General features: G+C 37.4%; 1 long non-coding RNA gene across 9 annotated transcripts in view; it reads right to left on the reverse strand.

Moving 5' to 3' along the window:
• Positions 1-24,014, reverse strand: part of LOC129427520 (uncharacterized) — a 93,184-nt gene that overhangs the window by 35,841 nt on the left and 33,329 nt on the right. For 5 of the 9 annotated variants that reach the window (XR_012373190.1, XR_012373192.1, XR_012373188.1 and 2 more), the window contains one exon: positions 13,914-14,026. The exons of the other annotated variants lie outside the window; for them this stretch is intronic. This is a non-coding gene — a long non-coding RNA (uncharacterized lncRNA). The remainder of the gene's footprint in view (positions 1-13,913; positions 14,027-24,014) is intronic. 9 annotated transcript variants of the gene reach the window in all.

The following is a 24,014-nucleotide window of genomic DNA, read 5'->3' on the forward strand; positions in this document are numbered from 1 at the left end:
AGCAGACTACTTGTTTTTATATTTAAAGAATTTGTTACTAACTATTCAAACCATGATTCCCCTAGATTTAAACATTTGATTTTACTGTTTTGGAATACATTCAGCTGATCTCCGAGTCTGGCGCTAGCACTTTTAGCATAGCTTAGCATAATCCTTTGAATCTGATTAGACCATTAGTATCGCGCCAAAAAAATAACCAAAGAGTTTCGATATCAATGACTTTGCTGCCGTAACATGGCTGCAGCAGGCGTAGTGATATTACGCAGTGCCTGAAAATAGGCCCCTGCGATTGAAAGTAACCAAGGGGGCTATTTTCGGGCAGTGGGTAGTATCCCTGTGCCTGCTGCAGTCATGTTACATGTTATTTTCTTAGCGCGATTCAATGGATTGTGCAGCCATGTTACGACAGCAAAGTCCTTGATTATTACACCAGAATGAGAGTATAGTTCCTAGCTATATCGCCTCGAAAATCGCAAACTTTATGCAAATGCGACTTTTGGTGTGGACGGTACTTATTTGTTTATTTCAACCAGATGTAGAAATGCCTCCTACTTAACGACCTTATTTAAAGAGACGGCGACAAGCAGCGACTACAACGTTGACTGTCTGTGTGAGGCATAACTTTCATAACAAAGCTGCACATTTCAAGGCACTTTAGTGGGTCTTTATGGATGTCGTCTTAAAAATATTAAGAGTCATTCAGAACATACTTTTTGAGTCTGAAATATACCATATGAATAAACCATCCTTTCTTTGATGTCTTATCTTGCCTAGGGCACAAAGTCTGTCACTAGTGCCCAGTTGCCTTTAATTGGTAGATGAAAAGTGAGTACAGGAAACAGTCATTATTTCTGCAATTACACTATGGTGTCAAAATGACTCACTTTTGACAAAATAACTGCACACACAATTGACAACATAAGCCTCTCGGTGAAAACGGCGACAATTTAGTCTCTTCAGCGCCACATATCCTCAAACAGGGGCTTTCCCTAGTTAAGAATAAGGCAAACAGTGACTGCAGATTTCATCATCAACTCTCAGGTCTGCCACAATAACCTGTGAAAAATGGACTGATGAAAATAGTCTACGACTTAATTATGGCAAGTCATGTTGTTTCTGGCCATCGGTGTGGAAGGAATGGCACAGAGCGAGACCGATCTACAGCCCTACTGTGGGTGTTCAGAGGCGGTAAAGGAGGTCATTACGAAATCACAGACCGGGTGATGGATGGAGAGATTAGAGCCGTGCCTGTGTCCCTATACACGCTAACAAGGATGGTGTGAGTCAGCATTTATTTTCCCCCGAGGACCCATTCCATTGTCTAGACCCAAATAGCCGCGAAACAACCGTCCGCTAGTCGGGTCCGCTGGGACAACCAAACATCACGAGGGTGCTGCTGCTGTATTGCGATTCATTTTCAATAAAACACCTAGAAGACTTTGGAAATATCTTGGGCTACATCAATGTTAAGTTATTAGGTATTACGTGTGTCAATGAAATGTGATTTTTAGACAGACCAGACTTGTGATTGGTTGGGAAAGTTTCGTTCTGTTCCTCTCTCAACTTTAAATGTACAATTCTAGATACAATGGTGAGTGATACAAGGAATCGTAAACCATATTTAGAGACTGTAAGTGGTTTGTTTACACCTCTGTTGTTTGCAAACTGTCAATGGCCGTGTTATTATGGCTGAAGTAAATAGCTGTGCACATGACTTACCTAAAGGTATCATCTTCTGAGACCAGTGGGTGGAAATAACACATTCTGTGAAAATGAAAACATTTTGACAAATCACAGAGTGTTTTTTTAACACCGATTTTAGCCCTTCTCTGTTGAGCTAGAACAGCTGCAGTGACAAAGTTGCGGCACGTGTCCAAACCGCACTCCGACTTTTTCCTGGCAGGCTTTTTTTCCGTACACCTGCACAATCTCTCTCTCAGTCTCTCTCTTATATGCCATCGCTTAAAGTTAAATTAAAATTTTCTCACTTCACATCACTGGTTATTTCCAATGACAGAAATATGCCCAAAATATGCCGTAAGTAAATATACGGAAAAAACATTAACCCTTTTTCCACACTTTAATGCCTATGTGGGTCAGAAAGGACACAGCTAGATACAATTAGAAGCATATTCATAATAATAGTAGGCTACTTTTTTGTATTGATAATTTAGATTGTATGTGTGTCTGGGTCAGAACCAACCAACAGTCCTCATGAGGAAAACAGGTTAATAACAATGTCTTAAAAAGGAAAAAAAGTATGTAAGCAACAGGAGTGAAAGAGAAAAGCAAATGTGTGTGAACTTGGCTATATTTTGGAAACTAATCTGACAAAACCCACATTGGGGACATTTGAATCATATTTTAACTATTTATATTCACATTTCTATTCATTAGCAATTATTACAAATTCAACAAATGAAAAGTATTGCTTCGGGGATAAGGTATAAGCGCTCATTATAGTTGTGCGTAGGTCGTCGTCCACATGGATGTGAAATTACACATGCAGACTGCTAGCAGGCTAGTATCCACGTGTGTAACCTACTGTAGCAGTGCAACAGCAAAAGAAGAAGCAGCTTGGCCCGTAAACCCACAAATGAAGAAGAAGCAGCTTGTTGTGTATGATTTGAGAAGACCAACAATAATGGAGGTAAATAGACGGCGACTTTTGTTGCAATTAAATCACTCCTCAACTTGGCTTATCTGTGTTCTTACCTTCGCAAGTGAAAATGCCTATGAAGAAATGCGACGTCAATTTTTTACCTGATTGTAGCGGACCAATCACAGCACTTTAGGTCCATGTAGAACAGATGTGTTGTTACATTATTGCAAGGTGTGCATCACGCTATGCACTGCCTGCACGGTAGCTACGGTGTAGAACCTACCCTGCTGAAAAAACAATAAAACTATTACAGAAAATTCTAATGGTTTCCATTAAAATACCAATAGTAACCATCAGCTTTTACCATTAAAACCACTACACTATAGTGTGTTTTGGGCCATATTCCATTAGAACCAATACATAGAACCAATACATACCATTAGAGACCAACAAAGACCAAAACACTGGAGTGTGTTTTGGGCCATATTCCATTAGAACCAATAAAATTCCCAATAAAACAAATAAACCAATAGATTTTCTGTGATGGTGTCTATTATTTCTTTTAGCAGGGTACGTGGACCATAAATTGGGCTTTAGGCTACACTCTTTAAAATAAAGGGCTCATGAAAGGTTCTTGGCCACAGGAGAATCCTTTTTGGTTCTCCAATAAACCTTTTAATAACAAAGAAACGATTATGCATAAAGGTTCGGTGAAATCTTAAAAATGAAGGTCTTTGTCTAGCTACATTGTTCCATTAAGAACCTTTAGCATCCACAGAACCTTTCTGTTGGACAAAAGATTATTTATCATGGTAAATGGTTTTTGAGACCATTAAAAAGGTAGAAAAGAAATAGTTTTTACATAAAAAGTTTGACTTAAAAGCTTCTTTGGAGAGCGAAATATGGTTCTTTATAGCGTCGCTGTGCAGAACCCTTCATAGAACCTTCATTTTTATTTGACATTATTTTTTGGGTTTATATAATAATTAAAGTCTATATTATGTCAATATTTAAGTAGCTATGCAAATATGTGTGTGTGTGTGTGTGTGTGTGCAGGGGCATTGCACAAGATCGCGGCCCCTATGCATAAGTCCTGATGAACCCCCATGGCCCACCCCATAATATATTTCAGACTTTTCAAGGGCCTTCTCTTCCTTTGTGGCCCTGGTAATCAGTACTGGTTTTACCCCCAGTCCGACGCCCCTGTGTGTGTGTGTGTGTGTGTGTGTGTGTGTGTGTGTGTGTGTGTGTGTGTGTGTGTGTGTCTGTGCTGTATCTCACATCAGGTTTCTCTAATCATTAATATGTAAATAAAGCATAGTGAAAATGAAGGATGTACTGTATTGTATTCACCCACTGACTTCTGATTCTGACTCAACATCCTGTAGGGGCGTGGGCAATTACATTCAAAATTCAACTTATGTAACTTAAAAGGTAGCCAATTCCTAATGTCAGAATTATGCCTGGCATAGGTAAGCATTGGGACATTTAGTGTTTAAAAAAACAGTGTTGATATTTTGGCTTGATTCCTACATTTTACACAACACTAAAGTTTATGCCAATGGCGATGGATAGTACTTGGCAGAGAGAAGCCACTTAGAATGATTATGCCCAACACAGCAGCTATATATACAGTATATATATATATATATATATATATATATATATATATATATATATATATATATATATATATATATAGAGAGAGAGAGAGAGAGAGAGAGAGAGAGAGAGAGAGAGAGAGAGAGAGAGAGAGAGAGAGAGAGAGAGAATCTGTACTGCGCACAAATACACAAGATAGCAACTGTTACTAAGGGGGAGGATGGATAAACAGCAAAACAAGAGAGCAAAGGAAGAGAGAGAGAGAGAGAGAGAGAGAGAGAGAGAGAGAGAGAGAGAGAGAGAGAGAGAGAGATTGTAAGAATAGGCTCTTTGTGCTCAGTGAGTTTGAATAATGAATTGTGACTATATGGAGGTTATCTAAGGGCACTCTCTCTATAGCCAGGGACCTTGGCTCGCCAACACAGCCTGGCCGTGCATTGCATGCTTACATAAATAAGTCAGATACTTCTGTGAAAACCCTCTTCCTTTGAGTGCTACTGATGGCTTTTTGTGGCAAACAGCACAGGCAATGACTCAGTAAGAAGAGCTTGAAATTCAGGTCACTGTGAGATGTGTGCTTTTTATAAAACAATTTCGTACGGGCCATTAGAGTGAGGGGCGGATACGGAGACGAAGAGAGAGTTTTTTGGCTGTGTATTATGAGGGCTTGTGTGAATGTGTGGTATTTCCACTGTAATACTGTTTGTCTCTGTGTACTAATCTTGAGCTCTATCCAAACGGCATCCGATGGTTCAGTGCAAATTGCATCGGGTCTGTTTCCAAAGTCTAACTTGTCTTCATCACAGAAAGTTTTCAAAAAGCAACTGAGGAAAATTGTGACTGCAATTTTAAAAGAAAGATTAGATTGGGATTTTCTCCAAGCACTTAAAAGAAGTGGCAGTAAATGCAATGATGTCGGTGATTTAGCCCTTCAGCTCAGCAGTGCTGGAGGACAAAGCACATGCAGGTGAGAACCCTAAACAAATTCAGCTTATTTAATTTCATTTGAAACTTACTGGTACACATAGGACCATTAATGACCACCCAGAGGAAGCAGTTAGATTCATGGGGTTAATTATTAAAAGACTGTTCTTCTTTAAATCGATGGGAGAATTTAATTTGGCACAATCTCTAGCTTCTAGTCTTGCGGATTGAGCTCAGGAGCTATGAGTAAAAGAGAATGACACAATATAAACTCTGATCTGGCTCTGCTTTTAAAACTTGAATGAGGATGTCAATGTAAAAAAAACAAAGCAAGATTTTAAGTAAAAACCAAATTAAATACTGTATCAGCCTGTTTCTTATCCATTGCTATTGTGACTTCTCAGATTACAGTGTCAATGATAAGTAAATGAGTAATACCAAGAAGTACAAGTCAAAATTTCCATAAAAATAAGAAAGTCATATGGGGCTGGAATTACATAACCGTATGTAAATGCATCTGAATGATGATTCAAAGAATGATGATGATGATTCAAAGATAGCAATTACTCAACTTGATTCAAGTCGCTCAATTAAGCGTCAATGTTTGCAATGCCTCCGGGCAGTTATTTCAGCAATGCAAGGCTAAAGACCTATCGGCTTGCAGACTAAAATCACAATTAAACAGCATATTTCTAACTTATAACTTTTTTTCTGAAGCTGAAATTATTTGCACAGGTTTGCAAGCGACTCTCAATAGAGCCCCTCCCCCAAAGAATCATCAGTCTTTATCAGTTGATGATTGGTTCTTTTAATAGAAAGGCAGGACTTCTTTCACCAGAGCGGCCATATTGATTGCTGCATTGTCTCATATACATAGTAATAGCAACCTGATCTCAAGAATTTCCGTAGTATAGTCACAGAATATTTTTCGTATTTTTCCATGGCCTTGTCACGGATTTCCGCATTTTTCCGTGGCCGTACCACGGACCTTCCCTAATGCCAGGCGACAATGGTTTAAAATTTAGAAAATATAAAAAAATAAATAAGAAAAATTAGCGAAGCAACAATGGTTTGAAAATAGGAAAAAGCAGTTGCGTAACCAATCTGTGCCAATGACACGGAAAAGAAAGCCCGTGGTACGGCCACAGAAAAATGAGCAAAATATTATGTGACAATACCACAGAACTTTGTGAGATCATGTTGGTAATAGCAATGCTCAATCATGTTATATCCAATATCTCTGCTTGATGTCACAAGATAACGAACCTATTTCACATGGTGGCAATTTTGTATAAATTCGTATGATGTGAATCCTGATTTTTTTTTAAATATTGTGGAATAAAGTGCAAATAAAACCCCACTCCTAACCCCAATGGCACAGTCGTAAAAGCAGTTCATACTAAAATGTACAAAAAATATTGTACAAATTCATAGGAATTAGCCACCTCATAAAATACCTCTTAAAGAGCACCAATTATCCGATTCACGTTTTTACATTTCCTTTGGTGTGTAAGTGTGTATTAGTACATGTTAGCAATATGCAAAAGGTACAAACCCCAAAGTAACCGATGACACAAGTTATTGTCTCCAACGTAATCTCTTTTTTTTGGACTACAACAAATACATGGATTGTAGGCAACTGTTTACTTCCTGGGATTGGTGATTTAGAGAAGACCGACATTATCATAAATCCCCCGCATCGGACTCAAGGCCTGTAAGATAAATCCTGTTAGCATTGCATGGTGAGCAAATCTTTCAAACATGGTAGGAAGTATCACATTTCCGGCTGACGTCAGAAGTATTCAGGCCAATCACAACGTACAGATTAGCTGGCCAATCGGGGACATAGAGTTTTTCCAATCAATGAGTTTCAGGAAGAGAGGGAAATCTGGAGCTACAAAAACCACTCGAACACAATGTATTACACCAAATACACAAAATAATGTTGTTTTTAGCAATGAAATATGTGCCCTTTAAGAAGTGAAGATGATTCATTTTGTAAATTCAGAGGACCAGACAACTTCCTGAGAAGTAATTTTCCTGCATTGTAAAAAACCGCAATGCTGCATGCAAGTTTAATCATATTGGTTATACAAGTAATTTGAACCAAATATTTTACGTTTTTTGACTAGTATACAGTTGACATAACTAATACACAAGTTGAAATAAAGTAAAACAAAAATATTTATTGTTTTAAAGTGTGAAGGAAACTGTGTTTCACACTTCTCAAATAAACACAGGTGTAAAATGCATGCTCTTTTTTTAGAGATTATTTAAATTACGTAGATTTGTGGCCAGTTTAAAAAGGTGCGGAGGGAGAGTAAGAGAGCCGTTGTGAAAGGAGAACAATTCAGATTTATAATACAGAGATGGATGAGTATGAGATATTGAACTGTAGGTAACAGGAGTGTAGAGTACTAAATTAGAACAGTGTGTGCATGAATACTTTATGAGCTCATCATGTGGAAACGAGAACAAAGGTTTGGGGAAGACACACACACACACACACACACACAAATTTCTAATGAGCACACACACAGTTAAACACTACAGTCACACACAAATACATTACTCATACAAACTTTTATACCCTGCTGTCATACAAAGGTTGATCATATTACCTGTAAACAGATCATTGGCTTATGTTGAAAAGTGAAATGGCAGATGTTTGATTAAGCAGAACACAACACCTAGAAATTAGGTGCTTAACCATTATAAGGACAAATATTAATCTTTTCTGCAAAATTTCAAGGGAGAGAACCTCTGAACAGCTGCTCGGAGTACAACAGCCATAAAATCAAAGCCACCGTATAACGGCCTGGGTTTCACGCACCATCAAAATAAAACAAACAGTCCCATTTATAGATGCTATTTAGGGATTTAGAGAATAACTCATAATTTCACTAGTCCCTTTCACACATACAGTCTTTACTGGTAATTTACTGGTAAATTGCAGTTAACAGATCATGTGTGAACAGAACCTTTCCGGTAAATCTGTGCTCCCAATTTACCAGTAAGACAGGTTGTAAGATTACCAGTAATTTACCGGTAAGCGCTGTGTGTGAACGAAAATTATAGGATTACCGGCATTTAGAACGGACGACGTCAGACCGTGCTGACAGCTTTGGGCCAATCATAGCGTTTTGATACAGATGACGCGTTTACCCCCGCAGTGTTTACTGACGTTTCCACACACATGCTGCTTGAAAGTTGAGCACACCTGCAGTTTACGTCCACATTTCTTTACCAAAGTTGTTAAAAACAGCTGACCGCCGAATTGCCGACGTCCTTAGCACGCCCTCTGTGAAGCCTAAAGTGCAAACAGAACTGTTGTTAAAAATGCATTTTTGGTTTGACGTCGTCTCATTCAATGTTCTTTGGTCATGAGCAACTTCGCGACTGTTTACCACAGATGTGAAAACAACAAAATACGGACCGTGGATATGAACGACGTGGATTGTTTACAAATACAACACTGAGCTCGCCGCGTGCTACAGGTACTTCCGCTTTCTCAACGAATTTACCGGTATTTTGATACTGATGTGTGAATGATGTCTTACTGGTAAAATAACGGAACGCCACTGCGTGTGTGAACAGCTCATTTTTGTATTTACTGGTAAATTCATTCTGGTAAATTCATGGTAATTTACCAGAATTACTGTGTGAAAGAGGCTACTGTCTGACTGGATATTACACTTCATCAAATTTTCTATCAAATCCTCTCTAGATGCTGAAGTGTATGAAATCAAACATGCCTGAAATTGACACTTCCCTTACGAAAAGTAACCATGTTTTTTGTGGTAAAAGTGCAGTAACCAACCATGTATTCTGGTTGTTAATACACTTACTTATCCTTATAGTGCACTATGATAAAATGATCTAGACAGTGTAAATATGCTTTCCATTGTGGTGAATAAAGTCTGATATCGCGTCACTATAGCGCACACACACACTGCACCGATGGGCATATATTGTGCACATTTTTACAAGATGAAATACGTCTCAGGCGTGCCTAGAATGTGTCTGTGAAGTTTCAGCTCAAAATACCATACAGATCATTTGTTATAGCATGTCCAAAATGCCTCTATCTGGGTAGGAGCAAAAAAGCGCTCATGTGTGTACCTTTAAATGCAAATGAGTGCATTCAGTTAGAAATATATGTGATTCCTGTGAATACAGTCTGAGTCAGTCAGTGGCCGTGGACAGGGCTTTTTTTGTGTGATGTCACAAACACGTTATTCCGATGAGACTGCTTGGCTTAATGAGAATTAAAAAAGGAGGAGTGGGTGGATTTTTTTCATTGTAGGGTGGTTGTGTTCACACACTGCCAACACACATTTTTGTCCAAACATTGCATATGTGCCCTTTAAATAAGGTTCTTTTGTGCAGACTTTAGATTCGATTTTCTGTTTGTATTACATTGGAGAAGCAAAATGCTAATTTAGTCTTAAATCAGCTTTTTAAAAAAACTGCTGTTTTCATAAAATCCTTTTATGCAAGGTTTTATTGTTATCAAAATCTTTTCAAAGAAGATGAAACTAGAAAAGACATAATGGTTTAAAAGCATTGACAAGCATTCAGCTTCTGCTTCACACATCATCTCGATTGTGGATACCAGGTAAAGCACTTCTTGGAGACACTTGGGCTGCATTTACACTACAAGTCTTAATCCACAGATCCGATCTTTTGACCATACCCAATTTTGTCCTGCCTGTTTACACATACTGTAGACACACCTCATATCTGATGTCTGTGTTTACATTTACATAAAACACCCGCCCAGACAGAATGCTAGCTTAACTGGGTATAGTGTTAGCTACGTTAATACTGTATCATCCTCACTTATTTAAAGTAAAGGCCATTGTTAATGATTACCTTCGGCATCATCATCATCCACATTGTCTTTCTCTGTCATCAGAACAACATTGTGTCTTGATGTCAGGTCACTGTTGGAGCTTGACATCTGATCAAAGTTCGCCTTACATCAAGACCCATCCTTGGCCTGATGTCAAGACCCAACTTTGGCTTGACATGAAAATCCAACATTGAAATGAAGTAAAAATCCAACGTTGATCCGACGTCAAAATCCAACAATGATCCGACGTCAAGATCCGATGTTGATCCGATGTCAAGGCCCAATGTTGTTCCGACGTCAAAATCCAACGTTGATCCGACGTCAAGACCCACTGTTGATCCAACATCAAAATCCAATGTTGATCCAACGTTAAGACCCAACGTTAAATTTTGACGTCAAAATCCAACGTTGATCTGACGTCAAGACCCAATGTTAAATTTTGACGTCAAAATCCAATGTTGATTCGACGTCAAGATACAACATTGATCCGACGTCAAGATACAATGTTGATCCAACGTCAAAATCCAACAATAATCTGACGACAAAATCCAACGTTGATCCGACATCAAGATCCAAATTTTATCCGATGTCAAAATCCAATGTTGATCCGACATCAAGACCCAACATTACATTTTGACGTCAAAATTCAACAATAATCCGACGTCCAGATCCAACGTTGATCTAACGTCAAGACCCACTGTTGATCCAACATCAAAATCCAATGTTGATCCAACGTTAAGACCCAACGTTGATTCGACGTCAAGATCCAACGTTGATCCAACTTCAAAATCCAACATTAATCCGACGACAAAATCCAACAATGATCCGACGTCAAGATCCAACGTTGATCCGACATCAAAATCCAATGTTGATCTGACGTCAAGACCCAACGTTGATCTGACGTCAAAATCCAATGTTGATCCGACATCAAGACCCAACATAAAATTTTGACGTCAAGATCCAACGTTGATCCAACGTCAAGACCCAACGTTGATCCAACTTCAAAATCCAACATTAATCCGACGACAAAATCCAACAATGATCCGACGTCAAGATCCAACGTTGATCCGACATCAAAATCCAATGTTGATCTGACGTCAAGACCCAACGTTGATCTGACGTCAAAATCCAATGTTGATCCGACATCAAGACCCAACATAAAATTTTGACGTCAAGATCCAACGTTGATCCAACGTCAAGACCCAACGTTGATCCAACGTCAAAATCCAATGTTGATCCAACGTCAAGACCCAAGGTTGATCCAACGTCAAAATCCAATGTTGATCCAATGTCAAGACCCAACGTTGATCCAACGTCAAAATCCAATGTTGCTCCAATGTCAAGACCCAACGTTAAATTTTGACATCAAAATCCAATATTGATCTGACGTCAAGACCCATTTAATGCCTTGATTATAAGAAATTAAGACTTACTGCTCTGATTTAAGACTTTGTAAGGACTCTAAAACCCCAATAGATTGAAAGCTATTATTTCATAATGAATGTCCACTGACTTAAAATATAATTTTTTAATGTTGTCAGTTCGCAGCTGTCAAGAACTTCAGAGAGTCTGCAGCTAGGTGTTTGCCCAAAATAAGCTCCAGTTGCTCATAAAATGGGCAAGTCGTTCTGTCCTGAATTCTGGGGTTGTTGTGATCCTTAACTTCCTAATGCTTGGCTTTAATGCTCTTTATTTTGCGCTGACATTGCAGCCAGGTGCAGTCGCATGCAATCTGTCGTGGAACACTGACGTCATAATCAAGCTGAATCGGATATGTGTGTTCAGACGGATTCGGATGTCTGGATATCGGATATGTATCCGATAAAAATCCACATTTAGAAGTGGCTCAGATCGGATAGGAAAAAAAACGGATCTCTGTATGTTTTTGTGTTTAGCTACGTGCAGAAACATCCGATTTGTGTCAAATGTAAGCACTAAATTCGATTTTTGTGCCAGTGTAAATGCAGCCTTGGAGTCTTTTATGTGATGATGAGTCATGCTAACTGTTGAAGCTTTTTGTTTAGTAACCCACCATACTTAAAATTTTATCGTCCGTCCACGGTCTGATTTTAGTGGGGGCATGAGGAAACCACACAGAGGAGAGACAATGACCTCTTTTCTTGTGTTAAAAGATTATTGCATTTAAACTGCTTCCTCCCATCTTTCAAAAAAAGTGCAGTTTAACAAACACATTTCTTTATAGACAGAATAATTATCTCTGGGATAAGATGGCAAAGATTTTTCTATTTGGGTCTTTTGTTTGTTGAAAGCTCAATGAGCGTTATACTTTAATCAATAAATCAATAACAGACATTGTGATACATACCATATAAATCCAGCACTTTCAAACTTCCAAAACACACATGGTGTTGTATACGTAATATTAAATATCTTAAAATATTAAGGATAACTCATTAGACATAACGTACACATAATATCTCTTGGGTTGTGTTTCTCCATATGTAGCCGAAGGATCAGAAGTGACCTTGGCATGAAGGGCATTGCAGCTTCAGGCTAAGTGAAGCTTGAGAGTGAAAAATCGATCTCAGTGGCTCTGGGGATCAATATTTGTAACACAACACTGAGATTCAGAGAGCAAGAGAGAGAAGGGGAACACTTCACACACTTGCAATCTGCAATATTTATTTCATTCGGTAGACCCTTGAAACAGTACAGTCAGGCTATAACAGACAGCTAAAGCATATGGCAGCTCTGTGACTGAGATTAATGTGTCGTGACTTACACTCAAAATGCTCTCTTCCCATAAACCATGTGTCTTTTTTCCTGTAAATGTAGGAAAGTGATAGAAGAGTCCTAAGATACGATCATTGAAATAAGACCTCTGTGGACTTGGACCTTAATACAACACTTTTTCTATAAATAGATTATATAAGCCTTTCAAATAAAAGCTTATTTCAACAAAGGGCTGATGAAAGGAGGTGCCTGACCTTTGCAAAGTGTTGTTCGTCAGTTTCAGGCTGTTTCAAAATATTTGGGAAAAAAAATGGTCTAAATACAGTTGAATGGCCAGAAAATACGTAGTCCAAATAGCTCAGTAAGAGTGGCCACAAAATCCCAATAATATGATTTTGGTAAAACTACCATGAGAACCCTTTTGTCTGTCCTTGGAAGTTCAAATTTGATAAGGAGAAATTCATAAAATAATTTACAGCAGGTAATGGATCTATATTTCTAGTGCCTGGCATTTGAAAAATAGACAGTGTGGTCCCATACTGCAAATCATAACTGACCTTGACCTTCAAAGCTACAATGATTAGAGGTAAAATAAAAAGACTCTTTCACTGTTATAAGAAAAAGCCTCAGTGATGTTCATCTCATTCATTCGCTCTGACAATAGAAGAGTAAGAGACGAGAGCTTTCATTAAAGTTCATTACAAACTGATTCTTATTCACGTTCATGTCCACGTTCATGACTGAAATGAATGAGCAGACTGCATGCCTTTCAACAGACAACATACATGTTTTGTTTCAGCTAAGGTGCTACATTACTCAAACTGGCAAAGATCTTTATATGATTGCCACTTTGCATTTTAATTTATTTTCAGACTGAATAAATGTAGAGTTTGGTTTCAAAACGCAATATATCAATTTTTAATAATTTCGGTAAAAACTTGTTTTATATACCAAGAAAGTGATGAAGATGAAAACCACTATTTTCTGTTACAAACTTTCACATAGCATCTTTAAGTTATAATAACATTAGAATTTAAATCCATAATATGATTTTTAAAGATTTATTAATATAAAAACTGATTATTTTTTCCACAATTTTTTTTTTCCAAAATGCTATAAATCTATTGAATCAATATATAAAGTGCATTTATCTTTGCCATGTTATATTCACTTAGTTGACAAGTGGTATACACTGATTAAAAAATAAACATTAATGGCATTAATCAAAACACTTACTTTGTCATATTAAGAACACTGTCATTGCTGCTGCCATCCTTGGGACGTCGTCGCTGAACTTTTTTGACAGCAATCAGCTCTCATTTTGATTTGTTGAGCAGATTTATTGCATTCTGCAAAGAAGAAGGACTGGCATTTATTATCTTTTGGGAAAAAAGGGAGGAAAGATGACAGAATAACACGACAGATATTGGATTTTGCGTAAAATGAAGAATTTACTTTTATAGCAACACTAAAGAGTTTTTGCTCTTTGCTCCCCCTACAGGTTGGAAGCGGAATTGTGCATTACCACTGTCGTAAATAATTTAACCTACTGGAGCAAAGCTGGCTCTGATTGAATTGTAACTTGCCGTAAAGCAAGTTTTTGTAGTTTTCACTCGAACTACAGGACCGCGACCCGGCGGTTGGAATCTTCTTTAGTGCGGTTTTGGCCGATAGAGGGCTGCGAAGCGAATGTGCCGTTCACCCTGTTTCGAGTGGATGAACGTCTGAAACTTTTTTGTTAATGTTATTTTAAGGTAAAAAAACTCTTTGGTGTTGCTTTAATACTGATACAATACTGATTTTGGCGGTACAAAAGGCGTTTATCGTGTTTTGGAACCAAACGCTTCAAATAGTTTATTAGGGTTTTAAACTCTATAGCTGACGTATACATTTTTTTAAAGGGTACCTCGACTATAAAGACTTTAGATTTGCCTTCTCCTACTAAAATCTGTTGCTAAAACATTAAATAATTTCACTACTATTACAACAACATGTAATACTCATTTTAACCTGTGGAGGCCGCCACATGTTCCGCGTGTAGTGCATTCTGGGTCGATGACGTGCAATGGTTGTCGCAAAATATTACTACAGTGTACTATAGTAAATATACTATGGTTTCTACTATAGTTTTTCACGTGAAGATGTTTTACTCCCTACTTCTTACCTCTCAGATCATCTTTCATTTGTACGTTTTCTGTATTGTTCATCATTTATGTTACCCTCCGGTTCATTTTGAAAGGGCTGAACAGAAGTCGTTGACGTTCTTATATTTTTAATGGCATGCAGGTGTCAAGACCACATACCGCCACCTACTGTCTGTGTGCATTTATATCTCTCATCTTCTGTTTTACAATTGACTGAATGAAGACTTGTTTACCATGTTTACCTTGCTGTAGTAATAACAGAAAATGGGGTTTGACTGCTTAGACCTTTTGAAGTCATGTATTGTGATGTAAACAAAATGGCGACCTCCAAGTGAACAGATTCTTTATTAAAAATGTGACATGTGTACTGTGTCACATTCACATTACTATAGCCAATCCCAGTGTTAATATATTACGCAATATGTGCCTTTATAGTCAGGGTACCTTTTAAAGACCTTTAATAGCTTGAATCTTTGCACCCTTTTCTTGCAAAAATATGGATTATGTCATAAGAGTAGGGTCTGAAAGAACACAAAGAAAAGTAATGAGAGCGAGAGAGAGCGAGAGAGAGACAGCCAGTGTGTGCTCAGCAGGGCTATTTATAGTGCAAGGAAATGGGCAAAAGTCATGCAGGAACACTGCAGACAACAGAGAAAAATTATACGCTCTAATCTGCCATTATAATGCGACTGATTGGTTTCTAAATGGAGATGACTTTATCTCTCCCTCGGTCTCTCTTTCTCACTTCTGCATGGAAAGACAATTGTGTTTAATGCTGAATTTGTTGTGCCAGTGTTCCTGGCTTAGTGCTGCATTGCATATGCCTTGTGGAAGGCAATATAGCAGTATGAATAACAGATGCCAGGGAATCTAGCAGCTGTGTTGACTGCAGTAATATGAGAACAGCATTGCATAAGCATCTAATGAGAAAATGGATCGCAGGATTCTTTCACAGAGACTGGACTAACCGTGTTAAATTCATATCCTTACACGGCTATGAAATCTATCTTATTGTTCTGCTCTATGTAAATAGAGATACAGTATGTAAAAGCATACCTTTAATTTGTTATTGTGAATAAAACTGGATTTACAAAACTGCATTGTAACATAAGTGCTGCCAACTGATCGTTATTATAAATTTAATTACATGCCATTCATTACTAGTGGAAGATTTGAGACAGCATTAAACAGAAAGGCAAGTGAGAACAGAAGTTGCATAATATCTTTCCATTGCAGAACACGCCAACTGTGTCTGTTTAGTCATTTATGAAACGGGTGTTTGCAAGATACCTGGTAAGCTGAAGTTAGAAAAAATGCAAATGTCAAAAAGTTTATTTATAAACAGTTTTTGGGTTATGGGTTGTTGTTACCTGAACATTATGGTTGAAATAACCCAGCATAGGTTTGTTTATAACCCAACAGTACACATATGCATAACATAGGCATGTGTCTTCTTGTATGTTATCTTAGTTATCATTAGATTTGAACTATAGTATGGATCACATTACTGCTAAACATCATGGCCAGCATTGACATTCATCTGTTTCTGTCTAGGACAAGCAATCATGTCATTTGTTTAGCCTTTCGCAAGGATTAAAACAGAATAGAAGCAAAATACATGATAAAAAGGTTAAAACATGTTCCATTTCTCCCCAATGTTCCCTTCCTCCCTCAAAACCCTTGCTCCATCCTTGTCTAAAGAGATACATTTCAGTATTTTTTTGTGTTTTCAATGTCATGTCCAATGATGCTCATAATGAAATGTGCTTGAGCATCCTGTTGCCATGGTTACCTCCTCAGGCAAAAGCATATTTAGTCTGTCAGCATCTATTTACAGGCACATAAAATGACATGTGGGGTATTACTTGTAATCGAACTTCTGTGGTTACTAAAACAATTGAAAACTAACACTATGTTTATAGGTTAATGCTTTAGTTTGGCTTGGCATTCACACTATTCAAGGGTTTCTTCTCCAGGATCACACTGCAATGTAGACGTACCTAACTGGACACTAATGTAAGCAAAGGCGTGGGTCCCCACATTCGCTCCCTGATTGGGTGAACATGATCATTGCACAGAGCAGCACCACAGAACCCTCCGCAAACTGCATACGCTCTCATTTTGAATGCGGACGCGACTAAGATGGCGGCGTTACCGGAAGCTAGTTATTTTAATTTATCAAGTTTTAAATTCTGATATTTCTACAACAACATTGCGCGGATTACCCTCAGAAGACCTTCGTTTTCATTGTGGAGCCGTTTGGATTTCTTTTGTGAAGGATAGATGCACATTTTTTATTTTTTGGAATTGAAGGAGTGGACCCTGTAACTTTACATTTGATTAACTGAAAGATCTAAAACATTTTCTAAAATAACTGAAAATGTGTTTGTCTGAGAAATGATGGACATATGCATCTCGGACAGCTTGGGGCGATGAGTAAATCATGGGTTTAATATAATTTTTGGCCAAACTATCCCTTTAATCAGGGGAACATGGTTCTCTTACCTACCCCCCAAAATAAAGTCTCAATGCAAATTTGAAATGAAGGCTGTATATGCATGCCATACTGAGGTCATGGGTTTGATCATCAGGAAACATATTAATAAAAATTTTTATCTTTATAATTTATTTTATGTTGATATACACTTTTTGCACCTAACTATAGTTTAGTTCTTTAGGTTTGGACGTTGAAGCATGGATGAACTTTCTTGCTCCTTTTCACGAAAATCCGTGTTATAGTCACAAAAAATTTTATCACTTCATCCGTGTCCATGTCATAAAATTCAGCTTTTTTCCGTGACGGGAGCACAGATGTCTTTTCCGTGTCATTCCCAAGGATTCCTCGTGTCATTTTATGTATTTTTTTCTCATTGTTTTTTCCTATTTTCTTACCATTGTCACTTGGGGTTGGGGTGGGAATCACTTTCTGTTACATTTTTAGACATCCTAACCCAAACCCCAACTCCAGGCGAGAATAGTTTTAAAAGCAAAACAAAAACATGTAAAAACCAATACATTCAAATACATCCTAACCCAAACCCCAAATCTAACCGCAACCCCAAGAAAACAAAAAAACATAAAATGACACGAGAAATCCGTGACATGGACACGGATAAAGTGATCAAATTTTCCGTGACTAGATTTCCATGAGATCATGTTGGTCAAAACTGTTTTAAAATGGAGCCAAACCCAGAGGAACCTGTATATTAATTTTCAATACTCGCTTCTAGGGATTGGCACGGATATTCGAATATTCGATCAGCAATAATAATTTGAATTTAAAAAATGCTATTCGAATGTTTGTTTGTTTTTAATGTGCCACCAAAGGGATACGACTTATTTAATGCTTTTTCACTTCATCTATACTGTCTTTTACAGACTTAAATGTAAAATATACATGAACATTAATTTGTATGTATTTCTGATTGTTTGGCAATGCAGACGGTGACGGCTCACGTGTTATTAAACTTCTCCGCCGCCAACATCATGATAGATTTGTAAGCTTTCTGTTATAAAGTCTACTTTATTTTGTTAACAACTAGACAGACATGGAGAACGAAATGAAACTGAGAACATTTATTATATGCGGTGCTCCTTCGAAAATGAACCGGAAAACTGCACATGGCAGTTTAAAAGCTTCGTCTTTGTGAAATGTTGTTAAATGAAGCTAACGTTAGTAACTTTGCACAGTCAACAATAAGGTATCAAGCCAGCTTACGTTATTTGTAAAATAATGTTAATACAGATATTCAATCTTGTTCAATCCGTCTGTTGTTTTTATCGGATAACCATCATCACGAGGAAGAGTTTTATCCGCAACACCGGCATTATCTAGTCAGAAGAACGGGCTTTCACCGAAGCAGGTAGGATAAATATGGTTTTCTTTATTCACAAATACATGTCGGTTATGTAGATGTGTTTTTTCATTTGCTCTGGGCTCTTATTTGGTGTTTTGAGTCTGTTTAAATGATGATAGCCTACTTTGTCAAGTCCTCAAACTTTAAACTTCGCAAGTCCTCAAACTTTGCTTAGATTTGGGGTTAGTGTATAATATTTGGTATAATATAAAATGGGGTTTTAACGCCTTTTTTTCTGAAGAATTTAAAAAATATATATATATTTTTTATAATGTTTTTAACTTAAAAATACATACATACATATACATACAGAATATAAGTTTAGCTTGTTGTGGATATTTCCTAATTATAAGCCTTCAGTGAAATTATGACAAAATGAAAAATACAAAACACGCATGTCTTAATTAACATAATTTAAATAAACGAATATTCGTTCTTTATGAGCTTAAATATTCGAATAGTAAATTACTGGAAAATGCTCATCCCTACTCGCTTCTCGCCATGCTATTGCTGTTGTGCTATTTTAAAGCTGCCTCACAGTTTTCTTGCCGAATCTGTGCTGAATCTCTGCTCGCTAACAACTCACCGAACACACAGCTCAAAATAGAACAGAACACTTAGGGGGTGTGAAAGCTCACTTCGTCCTGCAGGTTCTCGCATTTTTATTTCCTCTTTACACCATAATGTCAGAAAGACTTTATAAGATCCCACTAAAGAGCTGTTTCACATGCTATTTTCGAACCCCCTCCATAGGTGGGGTATGCAGACCGTATGTTTGACTTGGCCGACAACGTCCATCTATAAGAACACTGAGCCAAAGGGGAGTCCAGTGGTCACAGGTGTGTTTGTTTTGTGATTGTAAGCATGCTGGGTCTTAACACACTGGAGTATACCAGATGCATTGACATATTTCATCTTTATTTATTGATGCTTTAACTTTTTATGATGAGACCCATACATCAATGATCATGACCAAGTACAACACACTACAGAAAAGATTCACTAATAATGAATAGCACCTGTCCAAAGCAGGCTTTCTATGTGCCTGTAATCTGCTGACCTTTCCAGCCAATAAGCATTATGCTCTGTAGTCAGCAAGTCATTTCCCATCATGCTTTTTACCCAAACAGGGTTTACCCTAGTTCCAGAATAAAATGCATATTTGATCTGCCTTAATTTAAAAACATTGCATTGGCACTGACATATCTTGACATACAGTAGCTATATTAGTGACATTGTTTTGTCTCAAGATGCGCAGCAGTAAAGTTTTTTGTAAGATTTGCTTGTAAAAACTACTTAAATGTACTAACATAACCAAGACCTAGTCCTTGATTAATCTAAACCCTTTCCGGGAAACCGCCCCTAAGAGACATATTCAGTAAAACAAAGCTCTGTCTGTGTGCAGGTACTGTACTATTCCTGGAGCAATAGATTGCTGATGTAACTAAAGCTCTTTTGTTATAATGTCAAGACTGTCCACAGTGGCCATTAAAGCAGCATGTCTTTATCTGCTATAAATAGCTCTTCAAACGTCTCTGTCTGTATCCTGCTGCAGGTACCAACAGTAATGCACCGTGCATGGCTATACTAGGAATTCAACACATTTTTGTTCAAATCCAAGCCATGTTCTGATCTAATGTGGTTAAATGGTATATGGTGTCACACTTTAATAGCAAACAATGCAAAAACAAGTTAGAGCACCCAGATGGAGAAGAAAATGCTGAATGCCAAAAATCCTGCAGACAGTAAACTTAATCCTCATCTGACCGTGCATTAAACACAGACGCTATCTGCTTTAAAACTGCAAACCTAAATCTGCAAGCTGGCAAAAACCTAACAAGTTTTGGAATAAGTCAAACCACTGATAAAAATGCATGCAGATTGTTATCACATCTGATAAAAGAAAAATTGTAAATATAGGGTTCTTTGTGCAATGAAAGATTTTTTTGTCTTTGGTTTATGGTGCTTGTTTATGTGAATTTAGATTCTGTTGGTGGGTGTATGTGATGTTTATGTACATGTAAAGACAATGTGAAAGACAGATCTAAAACTAGACGCAAAACTATGATAATGAATCTATTTCAAATATGACATGAAATAAAGCAGAGATCATAAGATTTGTATAGATTTTTTGTGGGAATGTAGCAGATATGTTTCTATTAATCTAATAAACGCATATCTTAAATATCTCATACAGGCTATATATAGACCAATAGAGTGCAGCAGGGATGACGTATTTTTGACGCCAACCCCGGAAGTTAGCGTGACACTGGTTCCCTCGCTAAAAGTCCATTCATTTATCCCATAGACTTTTGGATTATCGCAAAAACGTTGCTCTACGCTGAACAAAAGTTTATGGGACTTTTATGGGAACCAGTGTCCTGCTAACTTCCAGGATGAGCCTATAAAATATGTGCTGTAGTTATGCAGCTGTTTGCCAGTAACTTACTGTAGATTTAAATTTATGTTATTTACTGGCAACAGTTTGTTCAAAGTTAAATGAAAATGAAACATTAACAAGTCTTTACAGAAGTCTTTACAATTATCTTTACAGAATAAAACAATAAAATAACAACCTCATGCAAAGCATTGTAGGAACTAGAAATCCTCATCAACCTTTTTCAGTTTTTTTTCCTTCAGATTTTGGTTTCCTGAATGCTTTGCATGAGGCTGTTATTTTAGTTTTATTTTGTAAAGATAAAGACTTATTAATGTTTAATGTTCATTTAACTTTGAATAAACTGTTGCCAGTAAATAACAAATTTAAATCTACAGTAAATTACTGGCAAACAGCTGCCAGCTGCCTGGTCATAAATAAAAAACATGCATTTTCAAAAAAGATTTACAAGACACTTCTTGTATTCAGTATTTTGCCTTTTAAGTACTGAAAACTCATATTTTCTTTTTTAATATTTTAAAGACACACTATGCAGTTATTTTACCTTAATATAACAGCTTCAAAGTTATTTCGGTGGTAAACAAAGTCATAGTAAGGCGAATCATCCTCCTGTTGAAGCTCGGGGAAGACGCTGCTAGCAAAACCAGCAATGCAAGCTTGAAAGGAGCGACCCTGACGAATCTCGCGAGAATCACGACTTGCTTTACGGCAACGACGTCACACACGTTAGGCTTGTTCGACTTCGTGTGGCGCTGCAAGAACCGACCGCCGGATGACGTCAAAGTACCGCGAGAATGATTCGAGACGGCACTTTGACGTCATCCGGCTGTTGGTTCTTGCAGCGCTGGATGAAGTCAAACAAGCCTATAACAACAACTGCACGCGCAAATTTGAGACGTGAGGCTAAACGATTTAAAAGTTAAGAAAGCACGTTCGGAAGAGAGTAGGAAAAGGAAAAAAGAATCTGACCGCGCTAGGAACCGGACAAGAGTCCCACTCGGTCAGGCTTTTACTCGTTGTCGTGAGCTAAAAGACAGCACTGGATCTGGCAATCTTGTTGATGGACTAGTAAGTAAATCTCTCATTTGTAAACTTGTTTGCGGTCTATGTTGTATGTTGTTGCGCTTGCTTGTAGTATGTCATGCGATTATCATCACAACAGTTGTCAATATCTCACATAATTATCAGGGCATAAATAAGCCTAGAGGTTGTAAATAGTGTAAACATGCACAATTTGCAAACTATTATGATAAATAGCAATGATCATGTATAGTGACATTATAACGACCAATGTTATGAAATAATGCAATGTACACAATTAACTTTGTCATGGCATTTTGTAATGTTTACAAGAACACAAATGAAATTATACAGTAGACATAGACTATAGACTGTTTACTTGTGATTTAGCTGCAATCATGTAAAAACGTTATAAGCCAGCAAACGCGGTAGGCTACTTTATTATTATATGCACTCTACACTTGGAATAAACTTCTTATTATCCTATTACCATCATGAGTAGTTTAGTAGACTATGCAGTAGCCTAATATTTGTATGAAATTGTGAAACATTACCTGGTCATTATCTTCGGAGGTGTACTAGAGTGGGAAATAATGACAGTTGCAAGTATTCTCCAGCGACTCTAGGGGTCGCTGTTTGACAAAAACGCCGAAAATGCATAGAGCGGCTTTAAAAACAAGTGCAGTTTAACATTGCAATAACCACATTTTAATAGTTCAACTATGAGCATTGCACAAAAAAGTGCAAATATAAATAATGAACAGATGTATTTTTTTTAACTGTAATGCTCTTAAACTTCTTTTGTTTATAACTGTTTAACTTTCATTAATTATTACATTACAAGTATTCACAACATACAGTCAGTCTTCTCCTAATGACTAAAATTGCACTTCATGTTTTCTTTTTTAAGATATATAGGCTAAACCGCCTTTTAATTGTACACTTCATCGAGACACGACTGTCGGAGTTCACCCCCTTAATGGAAATTAAATTAAATTTCAGTTTAATCGTAAATCCGTGTCAAGGCAAGAGCCTTTAATCTACGTATGTATTTATACTTAATAATTTACTTATCAGTAATCAATAGTTTTTAAAGGATTCAAGTGTTACTGATAAAGTTAAACAAAAAATTATTAATAATGTTCACCTTGCACACAGTGTTTTGACTGGAACACACTGAAATACATCAGCGCTTTTGGTCAGCGTGGCACACACGCAGTTTTTATGCATCCAAAGCTCAAATTGGATCAGATAATTATGCACCCACAGATGGTTGGCATCCCACGCAGCCCATTTCTGACTCTCGTTCCGGTTTTTCGGCAGTCATTTGTCATGTACAGTGGAAAGGTAAAAGTAACCATGTTGAATTTAAATCAGACAAAGAAGACCAGCGGGTCAAATAAAGATGATTGGAAGGCCGCATTTGGCCCATGAGCTGCCAGTTGACTAGCCCTTGTGTCGATCATCCCTGCGGCACTTTATTGCACAAAAAACAACACTACAAGAAACTTTTGATATAAGAAATAACATTAAACATTTCTATGGGGCTAAGGTGATGGGTGCTTAAGCCCCCCAAAAGGGTCAATGCCATATGCTCCATACCAGCTTAATATTCAAAGATCACTATAATAAGCAAAACATTTGGTTACCTTCCCCAAAAATATAAACACTGTTTTTTAAATGCTCATTGTTAATATAAAGTGTGAACAAGCAGCATCCCAATGAGCCCAATGCAGTAAAAAATGTATCACAAGTTTGGGCAGGACTGAGTGATTTTCGACCAATGGCAAATAGGTAGTTATTTTTGCCATTTAGTTTTTTTTATTACACTCTTTCCCTTCACTACACAGCTAATCAGTCGAGAGAACATCTTTGATCATCAGCTTACCAACTTTCATTACCTCTTAGTCAAGAGAGA

This window comes from Misgurnus anguillicaudatus, chromosome 14 (assembly GCF_027580225.2).
Source record: "Misgurnus anguillicaudatus chromosome 14, ASM2758022v2, whole genome shotgun sequence".
Lineage (NCBI taxonomy): Eukaryota > Metazoa > Chordata > Actinopteri > Cypriniformes > Cobitidae > Misgurnus > Misgurnus anguillicaudatus.